Source organism: Heterodontus francisci, chromosome 9 (assembly GCF_036365525.1).
Source record: "Heterodontus francisci isolate sHetFra1 chromosome 9, sHetFra1.hap1, whole genome shotgun sequence".
NCBI lineage: Eukaryota > Metazoa > Chordata > Chondrichthyes > Heterodontiformes > Heterodontidae > Heterodontus > Heterodontus francisci.
In genome coordinates this window covers 59,041,666-59,056,462 of record NC_090379.1, presented here as the reverse complement: position 1 = coordinate 59,056,462, position 14,797 = coordinate 59,041,666, and the positions used below count along the sequence as shown (strand labels likewise).

The 14,797-nt window shown below is 47.6% G+C and overlaps 1 protein-coding gene and 1 long non-coding RNA gene across 9 annotated transcripts in view; one reads left to right on the top strand and one right to left on the bottom strand.

Annotated features, from left to right (window-relative positions):
• The window catches only part of LOC137373803 (E3 ubiquitin-protein ligase pellino homolog 2), a 416,880-nt gene that overhangs the window by 138,228 nt on the left and 263,855 nt on the right, over positions 1-14,797 (bottom strand). The gene's annotated exons all lie outside the window — the stretch shown is intronic.
• Positions 1-14,797, top strand: part of LOC137373804 (uncharacterized) — a 29,482-nt gene that overhangs the window by 820 nt on the left and 13,865 nt on the right. The window contains exons 2-3 of one of the 2 annotated variants that reach the window (XR_010975703.1): positions 11,254-11,368; positions 11,887-11,988. This is a non-coding gene — a long non-coding RNA (uncharacterized lncRNA). The remainder of the gene's footprint in view (positions 1-11,253; positions 11,369-11,886; positions 11,989-14,797) is intronic. The other variant, XR_010975702.1, reaches the window with a different exon arrangement.

Below are 14,797 nucleotides of genomic sequence, written 5' to 3'. Positions count from 1 at the left end.
TGCTCGATGGTCGCTCAGGTGGAGCGGTGTCAATTGTTGCACCTCTCCTCTGCTGCATTGCGAGGGTTCCTCACAGGCATAAACAGCCCTAGTCTTCCACGGGTAGCCCTTGTCCCCGAGAATCCATCCCTAAAGGCGACCAGGTGCTTGAAAAGCTGTGGCATCTGGGACTATCAAAGTAAGAAGGCGTGATGGCTGCTTCCCGGGGTAAGCGGGCACATACCTGCAGGAAATGCTTTTGGCGGTCACAGACCAGTTGAATGTTGATGGAATGAAAGCCCTTCGTGTTGATGATGGTGGCTGGCTGATCCTTGGGAGCTTTGATGGCCACATGCATGCAATCTATCATATCTTGCACCCAGGGAAATCCAGCGATGGCCCCAAATCCGATGGCCCTCTCCACCTGACTGTCATGGCCAGTCTAGTAGTGCACATTAGTCACCGGCTCTCCTGAACAGGGCATTGGTCACCTCCTTGATGTAGTGGTGAGCTGCTGCCCGTGAAACCCCACACATGTCCCCCGTGGATCCTTGCAATGATCCACACGCATAAAAGTTGAGTGCCACTGTGATCTTCAGGGCCACTGGCATAGGGTGACCACTAAATCCCACTGGCCACAACTCATCCTGCAGCAGCGCGCACAAGTCAGTGACAGCCTCCCTGGAGACACGTAGTCTTTGCTCACAATGCCGCTTGGACATTTGGAGGTAGCTGATTAGAGTCTGGTACACTTTATGATCCAGGTGGGTCCTCCTTGGCATGGCCAGCTGCTGTTGCGCTTGTCATGGAGTTTCTCGGGCAGGTGCAGCTGCCTCTTGGCCCTCCCTCTGTTGGAGACACCACATCATGTCATGGGGATCCAAAAAGACAGTGGTATGAGATCCATGCAAGGTGACCAGTGGGCCTACAGAGCACTGCCGATGCAGAGACAACTCTGCACTGGCAACAGAGCTTTTGCTACGTCTCCCGGCAGAATCCCTGATAGTTCTCAGTGCCCACCCTTGCTGATGCCCAGCCCTCTCATCCAGCAGCACTGGCAAACACTCATCCCACCCAATCGTTTCTTCAGCTAATACAACCACCCAAACCCAAGCTGCCCCTCACTGCAGAGCTTCCACGACCCCGAGTTCAATAACTGCAGAGCATGACTGGCCCTTTTTATTATTATTTTGTTTTATTTTGTTTCATCATTTTTTTTTTACCACGTACCTGCCTTAAACTTGGTTTTTCATATTTGTGCTTTTGGACAGACATTATTCTGTCATTAACACACTCTTTGCACTAATGCTTTGTCTTTCATCACACCATTAGCACACTCCCTTTGCCTTTGTCCCATGATCTCTTTGTCAGTTAATCTCTCCTGTCCTCTGCCCTATTACACACCTTCCCTTTTGTTGTCTTCCCCCCCCCCACCCCCGCTTCACTTGCTTAAAACCTATTACATTTCTAACCTTTGCCAGTTCTGATGAAAGGTCACAGACCTGAAACGTTAACTCTGTTCTTCTCTCCACAGATGCTGCCAGACCTGCTGAGTATTTCCAGCACTTTCTGTTTTTATTCCAAGACCCCCACCACTCCTTGCACAGACCCCGAGATCCTGACACGCCCTTGCAGAAACCGCAAGACCCTGACCCTCACCCCCGCACAGCGCACAGCACTACAGTCCGAAAATGGCCTCTGCAACCCCCTCTCTCCCAATGCAGTGCTGGTCATGGCTGCCTTCCCATTGTGGCACTGAGGCCTTGCCTCGGTACTGCCAGCTTTCAAAGGTCATGTACCCGAAGGCACGAGTGCTGCCCACCATCCACTTAATCCCAAGCCCTCCATTAGATTGCGAAGAATTAGATGCTAATGTATTGAAAGTAAGCATTCTACAATTTAAAATACATTCCAGTTGCTTCAGGGCATCAATTCTGCCTTGATGCTTTCCCACTGCTGAATAAATCTGGAACCGACCGGATTTCCGGGCGGATGCTTCCGATGCAGTTCTCCATCTCACCACGGCACCATTCCCGCTTCAAATGCCGCACAAAATTCTGCTCAGTGACTGCTGTATGTACCAGCCATCAAGATGCACTGCAGCAACTCACCAAGGCTTCTTTGACAGCATCTCCCAACCCCTCAGCCTCCACCATCTAGAAGGACAAGAGCAGGAGGTGCATGGGTACACCATCAGTTGTAAGTTCCCCTCTAACTCAAATAGTGTCCTGACTTGGAAATCTATCACTGTTCCTTCTTCATCACTGGGTCAAAATGCTGGAACTCGCTCTCTAACAGCACTGTGGAAGTACCTACACCACACAGACTGCAGCGGTTCAAGAAGGTAGCTCACTACCACCTTCTCAGGGGAAATAAATGCTGGCCTTGCCAGTGACACCCACAACCTGTGAATGAATATGTAAAAATGGAGCTTTGATGCTTTCAAAAGGAAACTAGATGAGTACGTGAGAGAAAAGGGAACAGAAAGATCTGCTGAAAGCTTGAGATGTGGTAGATGCAATGGGAGGAGACTCGTGTGGGGTATAAACACCAACACAAATTGTTGTGTCAAAGGCCCTGTTTCTGTGCTGTGTATTCTATATAAAATGGGGTTGTTCTCCTTATTGCAGAGAAGGTTAACGGGAGATTTAAGAGTTCACTGAATCACAGAATTGTTACAACACAGGAGGACATTCCACTCATCGTGTCTGCACCGACTCTCCGAAAAAACAATTTACCTAGTGCCATTCCCCCGCATTCTCCCCGTAAACCTGCACATTCTCGTTCTTGATCCTTTCGCAAGTGGAAACAGTTTTTCCCTATTTACTCTGTCCAGACTTCTCATGATTTTGAATACCTTTATCAAATCTCTTCTCAGCCTTCTCTTTCAGTTAAACAGTCCCAACCTCTCCAATCTATGTTTGTAAATGAAGTTCCTCATCCCTGGAACCATTTTCGTGAACCTTTTCTGCACTCTCTCCAATGCCTTCACATCTTTCCTAAAATGCAGCGCCCAGAACTGGATGCAATACTCCAGTTGAGGACAAACCAGTGTTTGATATAGGTTTAACATAACCTCCTTCCTCTTGTACTCTACTCCCCTATTAATAAAGCCTAGGATACTGTATGCTTTATGAACTGCGCTCTCAACCTGCCCTGCCACCTTCAATGACTTAGGCATATATGCACCCAAGTCCCTCTGCTCCTGCACCCCTTTTAGACTTGTACCCTTTATTTTATATAGTCTCTCCATGTTCTTCCTACCAAAATGAATCACTTCACACTTCTCAGCACTGAATGTCATTTTAAAAAAAATTCGTTCATGGGATATGGGCGCGCTGGCCAGGCCAGCATTTATTGCCCATCCCTAACTGCCCTTGAGAAGGTGGTGGTGAGCCACCTTCTTGAACCACTGTAATCCATGTGGGGTAGATACACCCACAGTGCTGTTAGGAAGGGAGTTCCAGGATTTTGACCCAGCGACAGTGAAGGAACGACGATATAGTTCCAAGTCAGGATGGTGGGTGGCTTGGAGGGGAACTTGCAGGCGGTGGTGTTCCCATGCATCTGCTGCCCTTTTCCTTTTAGGTGGTAGAGGTCACGGGTTTGGAAGGTGCTTTCTAAGGTGCCTTGGTGCGTTGCTGCAGTGCATCTTGTAGATGGTACACACTGCTGCCACTGTGTGTCGGTAGTGGAGAGAGTGAATGTTTGCGGATGGGGTGCCAATCAAACGGGCTGCTTTGTCCTGCAGCTTCTTGAGTGGTGTTGGAGCTGCACCCATCCAGGCAAGTGGAGAGTATTCCATCACACTCCTGACTTATGCCTTGTAGATGATGGAAAGGAGAGTCAGGATGTGAGTTACTCGCCGCAGGATTCCAAGCCTCTGACATGCTCTTGTGGCCACAGTATTTATATGGCTACTCCAGTTCAGTTTCTGGTCAATGGTAGCCCCTAGGATGTTGATTGTGGGGGATTCAACGATCGTAATGCCATTGAATGTCAAGGGGAGATGGTTAGACTCTCTCTTGTTGGAGATGGTCATTGCCCGGCACTTGTGTGGCGCGAATGTTACTTGCCACGTATCAGCCCAAGCCTGGATATTGTCCAGGTCTTGCTGCATTTCTACATGGACTGATTCAGTATCTGAGGAGTCACAAATGGTGCTGAACATTATGCAACCATCAGCAAACATCCCCATTTCTGACCTAATGACTGAAGGAATGTCATTGATGAAGCAGCTGAAGGTGGCTGGGCCGAGGACACTACCCTGATGAAATCATGCAGTGATGTCCTGGAGCTCAGATGATTGACCTCCAACAATCACAACTATCTTCCTTTGCGCTAGGTGACTCCAACCAGCGAAGAGTTTTCCCCCCGCTTCCCATTGACTCTAGTTTTGCTCAGGCTCCTTGATGCCATTCTTGGTCAAATGCTGCCTTGATGTCAAGGGCAGTCACTCTCACCTCACCTCTTGCGTTCAACTCTTTTGTCCATGTTTGAACCAAGGCTGTAATGAGGTCAGGAGCTGAGTGGCCCTGGCGGAATCCAAACTCAGCGTCACTGAGCAGGTTATTGCTAATCAAGTGCCACTTGATAGCACTGTCGATGACACCTTCCGTCACTTTACTGATGATTAAGTTTAGACTGACGAGGCAGTAATTGGCAGGATTGGATTTGTCCTGTTTTTTGTGTACAGTACATAGCTGGGCAATTTTACACATTGCAGGGTAGATGCCAGTGTTGTAGCTGTACTGGAACAGCTTGCCTAGGCGTGCGCCAGGTTCTGCAGCACAGGACTTCAGTACTATTGCCGGAATGTTTGTCAGGGCCCACAGTATTTGCTGTATCCAGAGTCTTTAGTCGTTTCTTGATATCACGCGGAGTGAATCGAATTGGCTGAGGTCTGGCATCTGTTATGCTGGGGACTTCAGGAGGAGGCTGAGATGGATCATCAACTTGGCACTTCTGCCTGAAGGTTGTTACAAATGCATCAGCCTTATCTTTTGCACTGAAGCGCTGGGCTCCCCCATCGTTGATGATGGTGATATTTGTGGAGCCACCTCCTCCAGTTAGTTGTTTAATTGTCCACCACCATTCACGACTGGATGTGGCAGGACAGCAGAGCTTCCATCTTGTCCGTTGGTTTTGGAATCGCTTAGCTCTGTCTATCGCATGCTCTGTCTATCGCATGCCGCTTATTCAGTTTGGCACGCAGGTAGCCCTGGGTTGTAGCTTCACCAGGTTGACACTTCATTTTGAGGTATGCCTGGTGCTGCTCCTGACATGCCCTCCTGTATTCTTCATTGAACCAGGGTTGGTCTCCTGGCTTGATGGTAACGGTAGAGTGGGGGATATGCCGGGCCATGGGTTACAGATTGTGGTTGAGTACAAATCTGCTGCTGCCGATGGCCCACAGCACCTCATGGAGCCCAGTTTTGCATTGCTAGATCTGTTCGAAATCTATCCTATTTAGCACAGTGGTAGTGCCACACAACACGACGGAGGGTATCCTTAATGCGAAGGTGGGACTTCGTCTCCACAAGGACTGTGCAGTGGTCACTCCTACCAATACTGTCATGGACAGATGATTATACGTGGTGAGGATGTGATCAAGTATGTTTTTCCCTCTTGTTGGTTCCCTCACCATCTGCCGCAGACCCAGTCTAGCAGCTATGTCCTTTAAGACTTGGCCAGTTCGGTCAGTAGTGGTGCTACCAGGCCACTCTTGGTGATGGACATTAATGTTCCTCACCCAGAGTACATGCTGCGCCCTTGCCACCCTCAGTGTTTCCTCCAAGTGCTGTTCAACATGGAGGAGTACTGATTCATCAGCTGAGGAAGGGCAGTAGGTGCTAATCAGCAGGTTTCCTTGCCCATGTTTGACCTGATACCATGCGACCTCTTGGGGTCCCGAGTGAATATTGAGGACTCCTAGGGTAACTCCCTCCCTAATGTGCCGCCACTTCTGTTGGGTCTGTACTGTTTGTAGGACAGGACATACCCGGGGATGGTAATGGCGGGCCTGGGACATTGCCTGTAATGGTATGATTCCGTGAGTAAGACTATACCAGGCTGTTGTTTGACTAGTCTGTGGGACAGCTCTTCCAACTTTGGCACAAGCCCCCAGATGTTAGTAAGGAGTACTTTGCACAGTTGACAGGGCTGGGTTTGCCGTTGTCGTTTCTGTTGCCTAGGTCGATGCGGGTGGTCCACCGGTTTCATTCCTTATTGATTTCGTAGAAGTTAGATACAACTGAGTGCTCGCTGGACTGTTTCAGAGGGCATTTAAGAGTCTCATGTAGGCCAAACCAGATAAGGACAGCAGATTTCCTTCCCTAAAGGACATGAGTGAACCAGATGGGTTTTTACAACAATTGACAATGGTTTCATGGCCATCATTAGACTAGCTTTTAATTCCAGATTTATGCTGTGGTGGGATTCGAACCCATGTCCCCAGAGCAATACCCTGGGTCTCTGGGTTACTAGTCCAGTGACAATACCACTACGCCACTGCCTCCTGCTGCCACTTGTCTGCCCATTCCACCAACTTGGCTATGTCCTTTTGAAGTTCTATACTATCCTCCTCACTGCTCACAATGCTTCCAAGTTTCGTACCATCTGCAAATTTTGAAATTGGGCCCTGTACACCAAGGTCTAGGTCATTAATATATATAGGAATGGCAAGGGTCCCAACACTGAACCCTGGGGAACTCCACTACAAACCTTGCTCCAGTCCGAACAACTTCCAGTAATCACTACTCTCTGTTTGCTATCACTCAGCCAATTTTGTTTCCATGTTGCTACGGTCATTTTTATTCCATGAGCTATAACTTTGCTCACAAGTCTGTTGTGCAGCACTGTATCAAATGCCTTTTGGGAGTCCATGTATACCACACCAACAACATTACCCTCATCAACCCTCTCTGTTACCCTTTCAAAAATCTCAGGCAAATTAGTTAAACACGATTTTCCCATGACAAATCCATGCTGGCTTTCCTTAATTAACCTGCATTTGTCCTAGTGGTTATTTATTTATGAAGAGTTGGTCAAAATTGCGAAGGGAATTGACAAAATAATAAGTAGAGAAATGGTTTCCAGTGATAGAGTGTTATTCATTAGAGGACACAGATTTAAGGTAAAAGCAAAATACTGCAGATGCTGGAAATCTGAAATAGAAACAAGAACTGTTGGAAATACTCAGCAGGTCTGGCAGCATCTGTGGAGAGAGAAGCAGAGTTAACGTTCCAGGTCAGCGACCCTTCATCAGAACTGGCGAATATTAGAAATGTAATAGGTTTTAAGCAAATAAAGCGGGGGAGGATTGAGTTTTTAAAAAATTTATTCATGGGATGTGGACATCGCTGGCCAGGCCAGCATTTATTGCCCATCCCCAATTGCCCTTGAGAAGGTGGTGGTGAGCTGCCTTCTTGAACTGCTGCAGTCCATGGGGGGTAGGTACACCCACAGTGCTGTTGGAAAAGGAGTTCCAGGGTTTTGACCCAGTGACAGTGAAGGAACAGCGATATAGTTCCAAGTCAGGATGGTGTGTGACTTGGAGGGGAACTTGCAGGTGGTGGTGTTCCCATGCATTTGCAGCCCTTGTCCTTCTAGTTGGTAGAGGTCGTGGGTTTGGAAGGTGCTGTCTAACGAGCCTTGGTGCGTTGCTGCAGTACATCTTGTAGATGGTACACACTGCTGCCACTGTGTGTCGGTGGTGGAGGGAGTGAATGTTTGTAGATGGGGTGACAATCAAGCGGGCTGCTTTGTCCTGAATGGTGTCGAGCTTCTTGAGTGTTGTTGGAGCTGCACCCATCCAGGCAAGTGGAGAGTATTCCATCACACTCCTGACTTGTGCCTTGTAGATGGTGGACAGGCTTTGGGGAGTCAGGAGGTGAGTTACTCGCCGCAGGATTCCTAGCCTCTGACCTGCTCTTGTAGCCACGGTATTTATATGGCTACTCCAGTTCAGTTTCTGGTCAATGGTAGCCCGTAGGATGTTGATAGTGGGGGATTCAACGATGGTAATGCCATTGAATGTCAAGGGGAGATGGTTAGACTCTCTCTTGTAGGAGATGGTCATTGCCTGGCACTTGTGTGGCGTGAATTTTACTTGCCACTTATCAGCCCAAGCCTGGATATTGCCAAGTCTTGCTGCATTTCCACACGGACAGCTTCAGTACCTGAGGAGTCACGAATGGTGCTGAATATTTTGCAATCAATTGATAACAAAAGAAGTGTTGATAGGACTAGGTCACAGAGAATAACTGACCAGAAGATCATGGAACAAAGGCAAACGGTTTGTTACTGGTATGGTGAAAGACAAGGTGTTAATGCAGAAGGGTGTTAACTGGCACAAAAATGAACAGCCCTGACCCAAAGCACAAACATGAAAAAAAAGTGGGTAGGCACAGTAGAAACAAACTAAACAAATTAAAATAAAATAAACAAAGAAAAAAGAAAAAAAATAACTAAAAATAAAAAGGGGGGCCCATCATGCTCTGAAATTATTGAACTCAATGTTCAGTCCGGCAGGCTGTAGCATGCCTAATCGAAAAATGAGATGCTGTTCCTCGAGCTTGTGTTGATGTTCACTGGAACACTGCAGCAAGCCCAGGACAGAGATGTGGGCATGAGAGCAAGGTGGTGTGTTGAATTCAATTGATAAATTTGGAATTTAAAAAAGCTAGTCTAATGATGGCCATGAATCCATTGTCGATCGTTGTAAAAACCCATCTGGTTCACTAATGTCCTTTCGGGAAGGAAATCTGCTGTCCTTACCTGGTCTGGCCTACATGTGATTCCAGACCCACAGCAATGTGGTTGACTCTTACATGCCCTCTGAAATGGCCTAGCAAGCCACTCAGTTGTATCTAACTGCTAGCACTGTGGGTGTACCTACCCCACATGGACTGCAGTGGCTCAAGAAGGCAGCTCACCACGACTTTAGGGATGGGCAATAAATGCTGGCCTGGCCAGTGACGCCCACATCCCATGAATGAATTTTTTTTAAAAATGGCCAGCAACCGGAAGCTCAGTATAAATGGGTGGTTGTTGGTTGGCACAGACTTGGTAGGCCGAAGGGCCTGTTTCAGTGCTGTATCACTCTATGACTCGGGGTCATGCTTTCGGACTGAGCGGAGGTGTTCCGCAAAGCGATCACTCAATCTGTGTTTGGTCTTCCCAATGTAGAGGACACCACATTGTGAGCAGTGAATACAGTATACTAAATTGAAAGAAGTACAAGTAAATTGCTGCTTCACCTGAAAGGAGTGTTTTGGGCCTTGGATAGTGAGGAGAGAGGAGGTAAATGGGCAGGCATTACATCTCCTGCGATTGCATGGGAAGGTTCCTTGGGAAGGGGACGAGGTGGTGGGGGTAATGGAGGACTGGACCAGGGTGTTGCGGAGGGAATGATCCCTTCGGAATGCTGACAGGGGAGGGAGGGGAGGGGAAGATGCGTTTGGTAGTGGCATCACACTGGATGTGGCGGAAATGGCAGAGGATGATCCTTTGGATGGGGGGGCTGGTGGGGTGGAAAGTGAAGACAAGGGGAACCCTGTTGCGGTTCTGGGAGGGAGGGGAAGGGGTGAGAGTAGAAGTGCGGGAAATGGGCCGGACACAGTTGAGGGCCCTGTCAACCACAGCCGGGGGAGAGGGGGGGGCGCAGGCGCGGGGGGCTGGTGGGGAGAATCCTCAGTTGAGGAAAAAGGGAGGCATATCAGAAGCGCTGTCCTGGAAGGTTGCATCATCAGAGTAGATGCGTCGGAGACGGAGAAACTGGGAGAATGGAATGGAGTCCTTACAGGAGGCAGGAGAAGTGTAGTCGAGGTAGCTATGGGAGTCGGTGGGCTTATAATGAATATTAGTAGACAGCCTATCCCCAGAGATGGAGACAGAGAAGTCGAGGAAGGGAAGGGAAGGGACGTGTCGGAGATGGACCATGTAAAGGTGAGAGAAGGGTGGAAATTAGAAGCAAAGTTGATAAAGTTTTCCAGGTCAGGGCGGGAGCAGGAAATGACACCGATACATTCATCAATGTACCGGCAAAAGAGTTGGGGGAGGGGGCCTGAGTAGGACTGCAGCAAGGAATGTTCGCCATATCTCACAAAACAGGCATAATCAGGACCCATGCAAGTACCTATAGCAACACCTTTTACTTGAAGGAAGTGAGCGGAGTTGAAGGAGAAATTATTCCATGTGTGAAAAAGTTCAGCCAGGCGAGGGACGGTGGTGGTGGATGGGGACTGGTTGGCCTCTGTTCAGGGAAGAAGCAGAGAGCCCTCAGACGTCCTGGTGGGGGATGGAGGTGTAGAGAGATTGGAAGTACATCGTGAAGAGGCGGCAATTGGGGCCAGGGAACTGGAAATTGTCAAGATGACATAGGGTGTCAGAACAGTCACCGATGTCGGTGGGAAGGGACTGGACCAGGGGAGAAAAGATAGAGCCAAGATAGGAAGAAATAGGTTCAGCGGGGCAGGAACAGGCTGAAACAATGGGTCTGCCGATACAGTCCTGTTCGTGGATTTTGGGAAGGAGGTAGAAGCGGGCTGTCCAGGATTGCGGGACTATGAGGTTGGAAGCTGTAGAGGGAAGATCTCCAGAGGAGATGAGGTCAGTGACAGTCATGTGGACAGTAGCTTGATGTTCGGTGGTGGGGTCATGGTCCGGGGGAAGTCGGAAGAAGTGGCTGAGAGTTGGCGCTGAGCTTCTGCAAGGTAGAGATCGGTATGCCAGACAACAACAGCACCACCCATGTCTACAGGTTTGATGACAATGTCGGGGTTAAACCTGAGAGATCAGAGTGCGGCAAGTTCAGAGGGAGACAGGTTAGAATGAGTCAGGGGGGCAGAGAAATTGAGACGGCCGATGTCTCGCCGACAATTTTCGATGAAAAGATCAAGAGCGGGTAAGAGGCCAGAGGGAGGGGTCCAGGTAGAGGGAGATTGCTGGAGGCGGGTGAATGGGTCTGCTGGTCGGGGAGAGGACTCCTGGTCAAAGAAGTGAGCCCAGAGGCGAAGGCAATGGAAGAAGAGATCAACGTCATGCCAAGCATGAAATTCATTGAGGTGGGGGTGTAAGGGAATAAAACTGAGTCCTTTGCTTAAGGTGATTGGCAAAAGAACTAGAGATGACAGGAGGACATCTTTTTTTAAACGCAGTGAGTTATTACGATCTGGAATGCACTGCCTGAAAGAGCGATGAATGCAGATTCAATAGTAACATTTAAGAGAGAACTGGATAAATAGTTGAAGGGATTTTATTTTTCTTTTACAGGGCTACAGGGAACATGCAGTGGAGTGGAATTAACTGGATAGCTCTACCTAAGAGCTGGCACAGGCATGATGAGCCAAAAGGGCACCTTCTGTCCTGTATTCTTCTATGCTTATACGTGAGCCTTTCTATTGATTTGTTGCTAATTTTGTTTCTCATTCCTCTTCTTCGCCTTTCTAAATTCTGTTTTGGTAGTTTTCCTTTATATATGCAGTAATGCTAAAGGCTTTTTTAGTTCTAGTTTCAAGTTTAATCTCATCCCCCAATTCAGCCTTCAATACATTCCCTTTTCCCTTCTGGAATACACTTGATTTGGACCCTGCCTATTTCCTGCTTAGCTATTTCCCAATGCTGCTCTAAACTTTGGCCAATTTGTCTTCCATTTAATGGGGAAGAATCCCATTTGATTTCAGTACAATTAGTTTTTCCCCCAATCTTGCATGTGCACTGTTCAAGCAGTAAATGCTATTTAACAATTTTAGGTCTCCTATATATATTGTAAATTCCATGTCATTACAATTGTTAAATAAATCTTATTTTGCTCATCAAAGAAGCATATTTATCTTCCAAGGATGAAAATTCTACAAGGTTTGTAATCTTTCTTCTTCATTCTGCATCCTCCATACAATGCTGAAGACTAACCTAGTGGTTCACAAGATGAGGAGGAATGCCCTTGCATGGCAAAAGACCTCAGTAGCCAGAAAAACTGGCCAAGCCTAAAGTGTATTGCTAGATAAAGTAAGTACATTGCAATAGCTTGGCAAGTATTATTTATTAATATATGTTTTAAGAATAGCTAGGAAGTGACTTTGCGATAAGTAGACTATTATAGAGTTAAGATTTCTGTCAGAGGTGATAGCAGTGAAGCACATCTGAAAACCAATTCTATCTTCCTAATTCATTTAAAAAGCACAGCAACTAAGAATGCAGTCTTTGACATTAATTACTTAAGTTCACAAATGATAAAAAAAGTTTGATAGGAGGATAAATCAGCTGATAAAGAACAAAATTGAGTTCTGATGTCTGTAGAATTTGTTACAGCAGTTCCAGAGGGAAGCCAATCAAACTCAGCCAAAACAAGTTAGTGAAGCCCCTGAACAATTCACCAAGAGGTGGCCTCTGGGGATTAAATTTCCAGATAGACTTCATGAAACAAGATGCAAAAAGATACTCTCGTAATAGGCTTATTGCAAGGGATCACAGAAGATCAAAAATGCAGCAATTAAGCACAGATGGATATGAGTTTCAAGCATATTAAGAAGGTGCTGCCAATATATTCAAGGAGAAAAGAGGAAAGAGAGGGTTAGTGGTTTAAAATGAAGTGAGCGATTTTCTTTTATTCCTTCATATTATAGGCTCAATTCATAGTTGTCTTCTAGAAGACAAAGACCCACTACAGATGATAGTAAACTTAATCTCAAACAACAAGACCAGAAAATCCAGCCAGACAGTTGAAGAAAATGAGCTAGATTTTCCTCCGCTATAATACCTGAAATTGCCACCCTGACCCACCTCTAGGAAACTAACCCCAGGGGAGAGTTAAGCCCAAAGTCTCCCAATTGATAGGGAGTGGGGACACAGTGTGAACCATGAAATGGGCTGGGGCTAAATCAGCATGCAGGACAAGCTTCAGCTAGGATTCTCACCACCAAGAGTAAGCCCAATACGGCCAACAAAGGTAATCCTAGCAGTGCTGCAGCATGTAACATGCATACCTCAATCAGGTTCCCCTTTAGCCTTCTCTGCTCTAAGGAAAACAACCCGAGCCCATCCAGTCTCTCGCCATAGCTGAAATGCTCCAGCCCAGGCAACATCCTGGTGAATCTCCTCTGCACCCTCTCCAGTGCAATCACATCCTTCCGATAGTGTGGTGACCAGAACAGTACACAATACTCCAGCTGTGGCCTAACTAGCATTTTATACAGCTCTATCATAACCTCCCTGCTCTTATATTCTATTCCTTGGCTAATAAAGGCAAGTATCCCATATGCCTTTCTAACAAGGGGAGGCAGTGGCGGTGGCCTAGTGGTATTGTCACTGGACTAGTAACCCAGAGACCCAGGGTATTGCTCTGGGGACCTGGGTTCAAATCCCACCACAGCAGAAGGTGGAATTTGAATTCAATTAATAAATCTGGAATTAAAAGCTAGTCTAATGATGGCCATGAAACCATTGTCGATTGTTGTAAAAACCCATCTGGTTCACTAATGTCTGTGAGGGAAGAAAATCTGCTGTCCTTGCCTGGTCTGGCCTACATGTGACTCCAGACCCACAGCAATGTGTTTGACTCTTATATGCCCTCTGAAATGGCCTAGCAAGCCACTCAGTTTATCTAACTGCTACAAAGTCAATAAAAAGGAATGAGACCGGACGAACCACCCGGCATCGAACTAGGCACCGGAAACGACAATGGCAAACCCAGCCCTGTCGACCCTGCAAAGTCCTCCTTACTAACATCTGGGGGCTTGTGCCAAAGTTGGGAGAACTGTCCCACAGACTAGTAAAGCAACAGCCTGACAGTCATACTCACGGAATCATACCTAACAATGTCCCAGACTCTGCCATCACCATCTCCGGGTATGTCCTGTCCCACCGGCAGGACAGACCCAGCAGAGGTGGCCGCACAGTGGTATACAGTAGGGAGGGAGTTGCCCTGGGTGTCCTCAACATCGAATCTGGACCCCATGAAGTCTCATGGTATCAGGTCAAACATGGACAAAGAAACATCCTGCTGATTACCACCTACCCCACCTCCCTCAGCTGATGAGTCAGTACTCCTCCATGTTGAACAGCACTTGGAGGAAGCACTGAGGGTGGCAAAGGCACAGAATGTACTCTGTGTACTCTACCTCAATGTCCCCAACACCACTACCGACCGAGCTGGCCGAGTCCTAAAGGACATAGCTGCTAGACTGGGTATGCGGCAGGTGGTGAGGGAACCAACAAGAGGGGAAAACATACTTGACTTCGTCCTCACCAATTTGCCTGTTGCAGATGCATCTGTCCATGATAGTATTGGTAGGAGTGACCACCGCACAGTCCTTGTGGAGACACCCACCTTCACAGTGAGGATACATTCCTTCGTGTTGTGTGGCACTACCACTGTGCTAAATGGGATAGATTTCAAACAGATCTAGCAATGCAAAACTGGGCATCCATGAGGCGCTGTGGGCCATCAGCAGCAGCAGAATTGTACTCATCCACAATCTGCAACCTCATGGCCCGGCATATCCCCCACTCTACCATTACCATCAAGCCAGGAGACCAACCCTGGTTCAATGAATAGTGCAGGAGGGCATGCCAGGAGCAGCACCAGGCATACCTCAAAATGAGGTGTCAACCTGGTGAAGCTACAACACAGGACTATCTGCATTCCAAACTGCGTAAGCAGCATTCGATAGACAGAGCTAAGCAATCCCATAACCAACAGATCAGATCTAAGCTCTGCAGTCCTGCCACATCCAGCCGTGAATGGTGGTGGACAATTAAACAACTAACTGGAGGAGGTGGCTCCACAAATATCCCCATCCTCAATGATGGGGGAGCC